We start from the raw sequence: 9308 nt of genomic DNA on the forward strand, positions 1-9308 counted from the left end.
CTTCAATGCCAACAAAATCAGAAGTAGAGCTGTGTGGGCTCCAGTGGTAGAGGGCTAGTCTTGAGCAAAAGTAGCTTACAGAGTGTGCCCAGATCCTGAGTTTAAGGTCCAGGACTGGCAACAAACAGACATACACAACAATCTAAAGCTGGTCTCCCTCTTGTCCCCAACTGAATTGGACAGAGTTCCCTGGGAAAGGGGCTGGGGGAGCCACTGTCTTCACTCTGCGCATTCTGCTTGCATCACAGGATTCCAGCTACACCATTCTTTCATGGTTCTTTCTGACCAATGGGATATAAGAATGGTGGTCACACCCGCATTCCATCCTGCCTGATAGCACTGGGATTCCTCTGTTGGTTGACCCCACTACCAACAGTTGAGGAAGGTAGAGGTGGCTGAGTGGTGATCAAGAGACTCAAGCCGTAGGAGGAGAGGCCTGGCTCAGCCCTGCCACGCACCTGCCCACGCCCCGGTCCCCTTCAGCATTCCACGCGGCATTGCATTTCAAACCTAGCACTGCTTGCTTGGACCCATGGCACCTCTTGGAGTCCTCAGGTGATGGCACGCCATAGGCAGGCTTGTGGCCCCGACCTGGTCCAGGACCCTTGTCTCTGCTCCAGGCCTAAGTATTTGCCATGCTATTGCCTTCGCTGCTGGAACCCAGTGGGAGCTGCCTCCAACAGCTTCTCCCAGCAGAACATGTGAGTGGCCTCCTCCTGAGCCCATACCCTGTGACCCCCACACCATTCGACCCCCCCCACCCGACTGGACCTCCGGCTCCCCCATGCCCTACAGTCTGGCCAGGTCTCTGCCACAAATGTGCCCCAGGGGTAGGGGTGGGAGTGGGTGTTGACCAGGGGATCCCACCCCCATCCTTAGCTGCCAGTGTTCCAGGAAACAGGGAAATGCAGGGATGGGTGAGGAGGGGGCACCACAGAGCCCCTGGCCTGGAGCAGTGGGAGCCACACAGCCACACATCTGCACCCTTCCTCTTCCTGGTGGGAACCTGGTGGCTTTAGTCAGAGGTGGGGAGCAGCACCTCCACACCTGCCTTCTTGGGTCTTTCCCTTTTTTCTGGGGCTGGGGGTGTTGGATACAGAAGATAGGTCTCTCTTGCTGTGTGAGCCCTTGTCCTCTGTGCTCCGTCACCCTTTCACCTGAAGAGAGGTCCCAGAAGAGCCCAGTAGGGAAGATAGAGTGCTGGGGGTCAGAGCAGAATGTGAATATCTGGGAGGAACACCCCCCCCAACACACATACACATACACCTAGCCTGTCCCCTCCCCCCAACTGTCAACAGTTCTCACAGCGTGATCACATTTCCCAGCTCTGCCAGCTTCTGCTGGTGCTCTCAATCCATCTGGTCTCCTTGTCCTTCCCAAGAATCTGCCATGAGGCCCAGAAGCATGTAGTCTGGAAGTAGGGAGTAAGTCCATGTATGTAGCCTTTAGGACCCCATCCATTTCCCCAACACCACCCCCACCTCGTGTCAGACACCCTTCTGGGGTCACCATGACCCCCTGCTTGTTTCCTCTCCTGGCTCTGAGGAGCCACTTGTCTCGGGACTCCTTCACCCAGTGTCCTGGCCTAGGGTTTTGGTGAATGGGGAGTCAAGGGTCTGGCCTTGGAGAAAGGGATAGGCAGGGTGGTGCTGCATCATTAGAGTGGTGCTCCCCTTGGTTGGGAGCTCCTGATTCCTCCAAGGGAACCCCCATGCTCTAGCTTGTACATTGTCCCAGATGAGGAACCAACAAACTCTGGAGAGGCACTGCTCTGAGTCTGTGTGTGTGTGTGTGTGTGTGTGTGTGCGCGCGCGCGCGTGTGTGTGTGTGTGTGTATGTAGTGCTGCATCATTAGAGTGGTGCTCCACTTGGGTGGGAGCCCCTGATTCCTCTAAGGGAACCCCTGTGCCCCAGCTTGTACATTGTCCCAGATGAGGAACCAACAAAGCCTGGAGAGGCACTGCTCTGAGACTCTGTGTGTGTGTGTGTGTTTGTGTGTGTGTGTCTGTGTCTGTGTGTGTGCATGAGAGAGAGAGGGAGAGAGAGAGATATCATCTTAATCCTTGTATAACCTGACTGTGCTCAGGTGAGTGATCATTTGGAAAATTGCAGGTGCTGCATGGACGAGTCTTCTGTCACTGGTCTGGATTTGTGTGTGTGTGTGTGTGTGTGTGTGTGTGCGTGCGTGCGTGCGTGCGTGCGTGTGTGTGTGTGTGTGTGTGTGTGTAGAAGTGGGTTGTAATAAGGAGGCTGGGTCCTTTGATAACTTGTGCCTGATACATTTGGGAGATGCATGGGCTCTGTGGCTGAGGTCTGGGGGCCTGGAAGTGTGAGACACTTGAAGCGGACCCAGCAACATTAAATTATAAGACCAAGGGACCTCTGTGCCTTCGAGCTGTCTACTCCTTTGGGCCTGGTTAGTGGCAGCTGGAGCTTGGGAGGACCTGGGTATGGGGCCCACAGGGGTTGGCTTCCCAGGGGGACAGAGAGCATGGCCAGCACTTAGTAAGGAGTTGAGCCTTACTGGTATGGAGTGCATCAGTATATGTCAGACTCCGGGTTTTCGCATCTTGACTTCTGATCGGTGAGGACAAACCTATTTTAAATCTTTTGCTGTGATCTTCATATCTCAGCCTCCTGAGTAGCTAGGATTATACGCATGAGCCTCTGGCACCGGGACTCTCATTCTTTTTGGTGTATTAGGGTTTGAACTCAATGCCTTAGCCTTGCCAGTCAGGTCTTCTACCACGGTAGCCAAGCCTTTCTGTCTTGGGCATTTCCAAGATAGAGACTCACTCAATATGTGCTCAGGCTGGGCTGGATCATGGTCCTCCTATCTGTGACAGGAGTGTGCCACGAGGCCTGGTCCTCCTTAGTTGGTATGGTAGACATATAGCACCATGCTCAGTCATCGGTTTAGATGATTATCCCAAACTTAGTTTACAGCAGCCATAAAGCTCTGGGTTGGGCCTCCACCATTGTACCTCAGTCTCCTCCTGGGACAGTTGTGAGGAAACAAGGGATCAATACAGGGGGATCTCAGGAGCAGGGCCTGGCACAGAGGGAGCGGCTGTCAGATACGGTTCTTGGCAATTCTGGGAGCATACGACAGGAAGATAACTGGGAAAGGGCTCAGATGGGGCCTGTTATTAGTCGTGTGACATGTACGAGATTATGAAACAAAACATGATTCTCTTTCATCCTTATCCTATTCCCATGAGGAAGGAGATCCTTCACTGTGTTCAGTTTTGTAGCTGGGGAAAATGAGGCACGGAGAAGACAGGTGACCAACTCATGACCTCCAGTTGACAAAAAGCTCAGACTGACTTCTCTGCCATGGTCCCTAGGAGAATGAGTGGTTTGCAGTACACTTCTTGTGGTGGGAAGTCCACTTCTTGTCAGTCGTGGGGCTTGAACTCTGGGCCTGGGTGCTGTCTTTGAGCTCCTCAGCTCAAGACTAGCACTCTACCACTTGAGACACAGTGCCACTTCCAGTTTTCTGGTGGTTCTTTGGAGATAAGAGTCTCATGGTTGTTCCCGCCTGGGCTGGTTATGAACCATGTTCATCATATCTCAGCCTCTTAGTTAGGATTATAGTCCTGAGCCACCAGCACCAAGCTTAATTGTAATTCTGGCTTTCTTTCTCTCTCTCTCTTTCTCTCACAGGAGCTGGTTGAATGGGTGCTGAAGAGGTGGCCCAGTGTCCCCATGTGGCTGAAACCCAAGGTGACCCTCTCATTCTGGAAGTGGGCTGTGGGTCAGGAACTGTCTCACTCAGCCTGTTGAACCAGCCCCATGAGGTAAGCCCCTCTGTGCCCTAGCTAGACCGTCCAGCCTTATTGTCCATCCAGCCTTATTGGACATAGTATTGTTTTCTATGTCCTTTTCTAGCAACTGGCCAAAATTATGATACATAATTATGGAATGAAAATATAATACCATCTTAAGAAAGTCATTTAGAGCTCTGGGAATGTGGCTTCATGGTACGGTGATTGCCTGCCATGCATGAAAACCTGAGTTCAATTCTTTAGTACCACATAAACAGAAAAAGAAACACTGGAAGTGGTGCTGTGCCTCAAGTGGTAGAGTGCTAGCCATGAGAGAAAGAAAAAGCCCAGGAATAATTCCCTAGCCCTGAGTTTAAGCCCCAGGACTACAGTACTGGCAAAAAACCCCAAAAACATTAAAATATTTAGTTAGTAAATGCAAAATAAATAATCCATACTTGGAATATATATTGCTCCTTCCATACTAATACCTGACAATACTCCTTAATTCATGTACTTTACCTATATTAGGATACTGTGTTGAACAAAAAGTTTTGTTCATTAGGTCACAGCAATTGATGCTAGGAATGTGCTTAGATGTCAGGTGAAGGTTAATTCTGGAAATTCAAAGATTCCAGGCTTTTGAGTGGTCACTGCTAATCACAATGAGAAGGATAGTCTAAGTGAGATTTGGAAATCTTTTTGGTCAGTCATGGCACCAAAAAGGCAGAGGCAAATTATCAGTTGGGACAAGAGAAGGAATAACTCTAGATGGAAGGAACAAATGATAGTAACTAATGCATACCAGAAACCATTCTAGGGAACCATTTTTGGTTATTGAAGAACTAGTTATAAACCAGGCTTATTTTCATCCTTTAGCATTCTAAATCTCTTAGGCTAGTCCTTAATCTCTGTGTGAAAAATGTATCTCCTCCTATGCTGTTTTTCCATACCTGATCTCTTTTGCTTTCTAAAAATCACAGTCTTCCCTGATACTAAATACACCTACACAGATGGCAAGAGGTTGCTAATGTAAGGGTCCCATAGCTCATGAGTCATTAATGTAACAAAATGGAATAGGAGAACTTATTTATTGCTACCTCAATTTTTCTGAAAGCTGCCATGTCATCATTTGATTCAAATTTCCATTCTTTGTCTACATAGTGTCATTAAGTGCACTAAATGGAAATATGAGCTGGGTGCTGATGGCTTAAGCCTATAATCCTAGCTAATCAGGAGGTTGAGACCACAGGATTGTGGTTCAAAGCCAGCCTGCTCTGCAAAGTCCATGAGACTCTTATCTTCAATTAACAACCAGAACCCCAGAAGTGGTGACACAGCTAAAGTGGTAGAGCACTGAGCTTGAGCTGAATAGCTGAGGGACAGCACCCAGGATCAGAGTTCAAGCCCCATGACCAACAAAAAGTGCAAATATGACTTTAAATTTCCCCAAAAGGAAGGACAAGGTCAATAGTAATCTTCCAAAGCAGAAAAAAAATAATAAAAAAATAATGCAGTGCACTTACTTTTGCTGAGTTATTTAAGTTATGGCTTCTTGGCTAGACATATTCTCTTCTTTTAAAAATTGTCAAAGATTAGCTTTATAATAAACTTCATTTAGTATTTCTTGGTTGGAAACAGAAGTCTTGATACAGTTGATGTCACTTGGCTTTTTTTTTTTTTGCCAGTCATGGTGCCTGAATTCTGGGCCTGGGCACTGTCCCTAAGCTCTTCAGCTCAAGGCTAGTGCTCTACCACTTGAGACACAGCACCACATCCAGCTTTTTCTGCTCTTGTGGTGCTGAGGAATAGAACCCAGGGCCTCATGCATTCAAGGCAAGCACTCTACTCCTGAGCCACCTTTTCAGCCCATCACTTGGCTTTCTTACTATCTCAGTTAAAGTAAACCCAGGCAGGAGAGTCTGTCAACCTCTTATCTCTAATTAACCACCAAAAAGTCCAGAAGTGGGGGTTTGGCTCAAGCAGTAAAGTACTAGCTTTGGGGGCAGGTGGACAGGAAAGACATCTATTCAGGGACATGGTCCAGCCTCTGGGATCAAGCCCCAGAACCAGCACAGAACCAGCACAAACTGAACTAACAACCAAACCAAAAAAAAAAAAACCAAACAAACAGGTATTTCTTTGGGACCCTCCTTAAAGGAGAACTGGTCTGAGAAGAGACTGCTTTTGCTGATTATACTCACTGGATCCTGCTTTTGTGGAATCCTTATTGCTATGGAGAACTCAGGACCAGACTAAAGGAATGGATAACTAAATCCTGCAACAAGAGAATCATCTCAAGAGTGAAATATCCATCCATAGAGCACTTTAAAATCTCCATGTCTTTTTTTCTTTGCAGTAGAACACTTTTAAAACAATGTTATTTCCTTTTGTTCTACGCTGGCCCTCAAATGGCACATTATTTCCTTTTGTAATACTCTCGACCAGAAGTTTACAAACAAGCTTTATATGAGTAAAATACACACTTGAAAAGTCAGGGATAGTTTCCCTCAATCCTTGGATCCTTTTCTTGTACAGTAAAAAGGAAAGCACAAATTAATTTGAACTTTGTCATACCTCTACGTTCAATTCCTCTCCTGGGATCAGGTTCCACCTTCAGTAATAGCTACAATTCCCGTAACAATTTATGGTGCTGCTTAGGTATAATGAATGTTTGCTGGCTTCATTGAAATAGCACAAGGACACCTTTGGACATCATGTAGCAATTTTTAAGAGACAACTTGGTAAAGAGAAAATAAGAAATTTAAATTGCTTATAAATACATTATCCATGAGTACATTGAGTTCAAACATCATAAGTGCTCTGTAAATTAAGGTGAATTTTAAATGGGAAGAAGGTTCTCAGATCATTTTTTTGTGAGTGTATGTGCTGTGCATTATTTTCCAAGTGTACAAGAGTTAACAGTTAGAGAAACAATAGCAATAATAGGAGAAAGAGAAGTTCTGTGTTTAAGGGTTCAATACAATATAGAAGACTCTACAAATAAGACAACATTGAAACAATGAAGCCAAGTTCAGTATGTAGATTTGCAGAAGTGATATAGAGAAAGCATTTCTCCTAAGTGGAACATGAAGTATGAGGCCACTCCCTTTCTAAATCACACTTCCATCGTGCAAATTTGTAAAAAGTAGAATAGAAGAATGATTCTGGTTCCATGCAAGTCAGATATAAGAGAATGGACTTAACTGGAGAAAAGTCCATCTTGAAAGAGCAGGGATTATACTAGCAATGAACCTGGAGGCAAAGATCATATTTCTTCTTATTTCCTACATATATATTTATATGTAAATATATATAATATATATATATATTTATATAAGATTTCCTATATATATATAGGAATATATATATATATGTATATATATATATATATATATTTTTTTTTTTTGCTGTTGGTCGTGGAACTTGAACCCTGGGTGCTGTCCCTCTGCTATTCAGCTCAAGGCTAGTGCTCTACCACTTGAGCCATAGTGCCACTTCCAGTTTTCTTGTAGTTAATTAGAGAAAAGAGTCTCCGGGACTTTCCTACCTGGGCTGGCTTTGAACTTCAATCGTCAGATCTCACCACCACCCAGCTTAAGATCACATTTCTAACAGTGTACATTCAGCATATGTAATGTGTATGTTCATCTATCTTTATATGAATTTTTGAGTTAAAAATCTGGGCTACAGGTTAGACTTCACACTCACAAAAATGTTTGTAGTTTAAAAAGTTGATACTCCTGGAAAAATAAAACTTAAGAATGTAAAGGAGTCTGGGAAGTTCAGTTTGCATCCAGCCTGGGCAGAACAGTCTTTGAGACACTATCTATAATTAACCAGCCAAAGCTGCATTGGAAGAGCAGTTCAAGTGATGGAATACCACTCATGAGCAAATTGTTGAATAAGAGCTTGAGGCTTTTGCATACATACATACAAGCATACGCATACACACAGAGGTACTTATATGTGCACACATGAATACACAAATGAAACAACTCTCAGAATATGTAGAAAAGTTAGAAAGCAATAGAAAATATGTCCTGAGTAAAACTAGAATCAAGTGATAAATTTTAATATTAAAAAGTCCTCAAGTGAACTTTCTTCAAAAAAGTTTGAGACTATTAGATAGGTAGGGACCAGAGATAATAAGAAAGTCAAGTAATCATTATTAAAGGGATCAGATCCATGAAGGAATGAATCAGAGACCCCTGCATGTGCATCTGAAAATGTTCATATCCTGTGTCAAATGTTAGAACATCTTTCAAAATTGTACATAAACAGTCTGAGCAGTCGATGGATAAGATCATCAGAGAAGTTCAGAATTGCTAGTGTGTTTCTAGATTAAATAAACCAACAAACTATGGCAGGGCAATGTGATACAAGCCTGGAATTCTAGCACTCAGACTAAGACAGGAGATTAGAGAGTGGAATTAAATAGTGATACCTTCCCTGGACCAGGTAGTATAATTTTGTCTCAATAAAACAAACCAAATTACAAGAAAGGAATACAAAGTTCAAAGTTTGGGCTAATTTTGTCATTATGTTTTGAGAAGTCAAGTTTCTTATTGAAATGCAACTGATATATAATCCTCAGTTGTGTTTTAAATGCTCTCTTAATTACAGAACCTTCTTAGATGCAAAATACCTCATGATTCCCATCCAAAATTTGAAAAAGTAAGTAAGTTTCATTCTGTTGGATGCCAAAGAAATGATGAAGGTTTACAAAACTTAAGCCTGGAGAAATAGCACAGTTTGTCTAATGTAGGACTTTGTGGACCTTGCAAAATTAGAATTTAGATTCAAAATAAATAGTTTGGTTTTTTTTGTAATTCCATATTCTATAGGATACTACAAAATTCTTTTTAAGTAGAGGTTTTAACTGACAAATTCACAAATGATTCTGGCATTCTATTTGCCTAGAAATTCTTTCAAGAGAGTTATAATTAGAACTTAGTTAATAGATAATTCCAACAGTTCATGTATAAAATGATAATGTGAATAATCTAGACAGAGTTGCCAACAAATGGATGATATTAATTTATAAATTTAGAAAAAACTTTTTTTGAGAGTTTGGTATAACATGGTATGAAGAGAATAATTGTGTGACATCTTCTTTCTTCTACCTATATGTTACACAGGAAGCAATTTCCTTAATTATGTGCCTCTGTATACAATGAGAAAAATGCTAGGTTTGGGTTCATTTTTATTTTATTTTTGTGGGGGGGTCTGGTCGTGAGGCCTGAACTCTGGTCCTGGGTACTGTCCCTCAGCTCTCCAGCTCAAGGCTAGTGCTCTACCACTTGAGCCACAGCTCCACTCCTGGCTATTTTTCTTTTTGCTAATGTGGTGCTGAGGAATTGAACCCAGGCCCTCATGCATGCAAAGCAAGCTCTCTACCACTGAGCCACCTTCTTAGCCCAATTTTTGTTTTTGCTTTATTGGTTTGACCTAGGGGTTGAACTCTGGGCCTGGACACTGTCTCTGAGCTCAAGGCTCCTGACCTACCATTTCAACCTCAGTGTCACTTGTGTCTGGCTT

Source organism: Dipodomys spectabilis, unplaced genomic scaffold (genome assembly GCF_019054845.1).
Source record: "Dipodomys spectabilis isolate Male_0828 unplaced genomic scaffold, ASM1905484v1 ptg000445l, whole genome shotgun sequence".
Taxonomy (NCBI): domain Eukaryota; kingdom Metazoa; phylum Chordata; class Mammalia; order Rodentia; family Heteromyidae; genus Dipodomys; species Dipodomys spectabilis.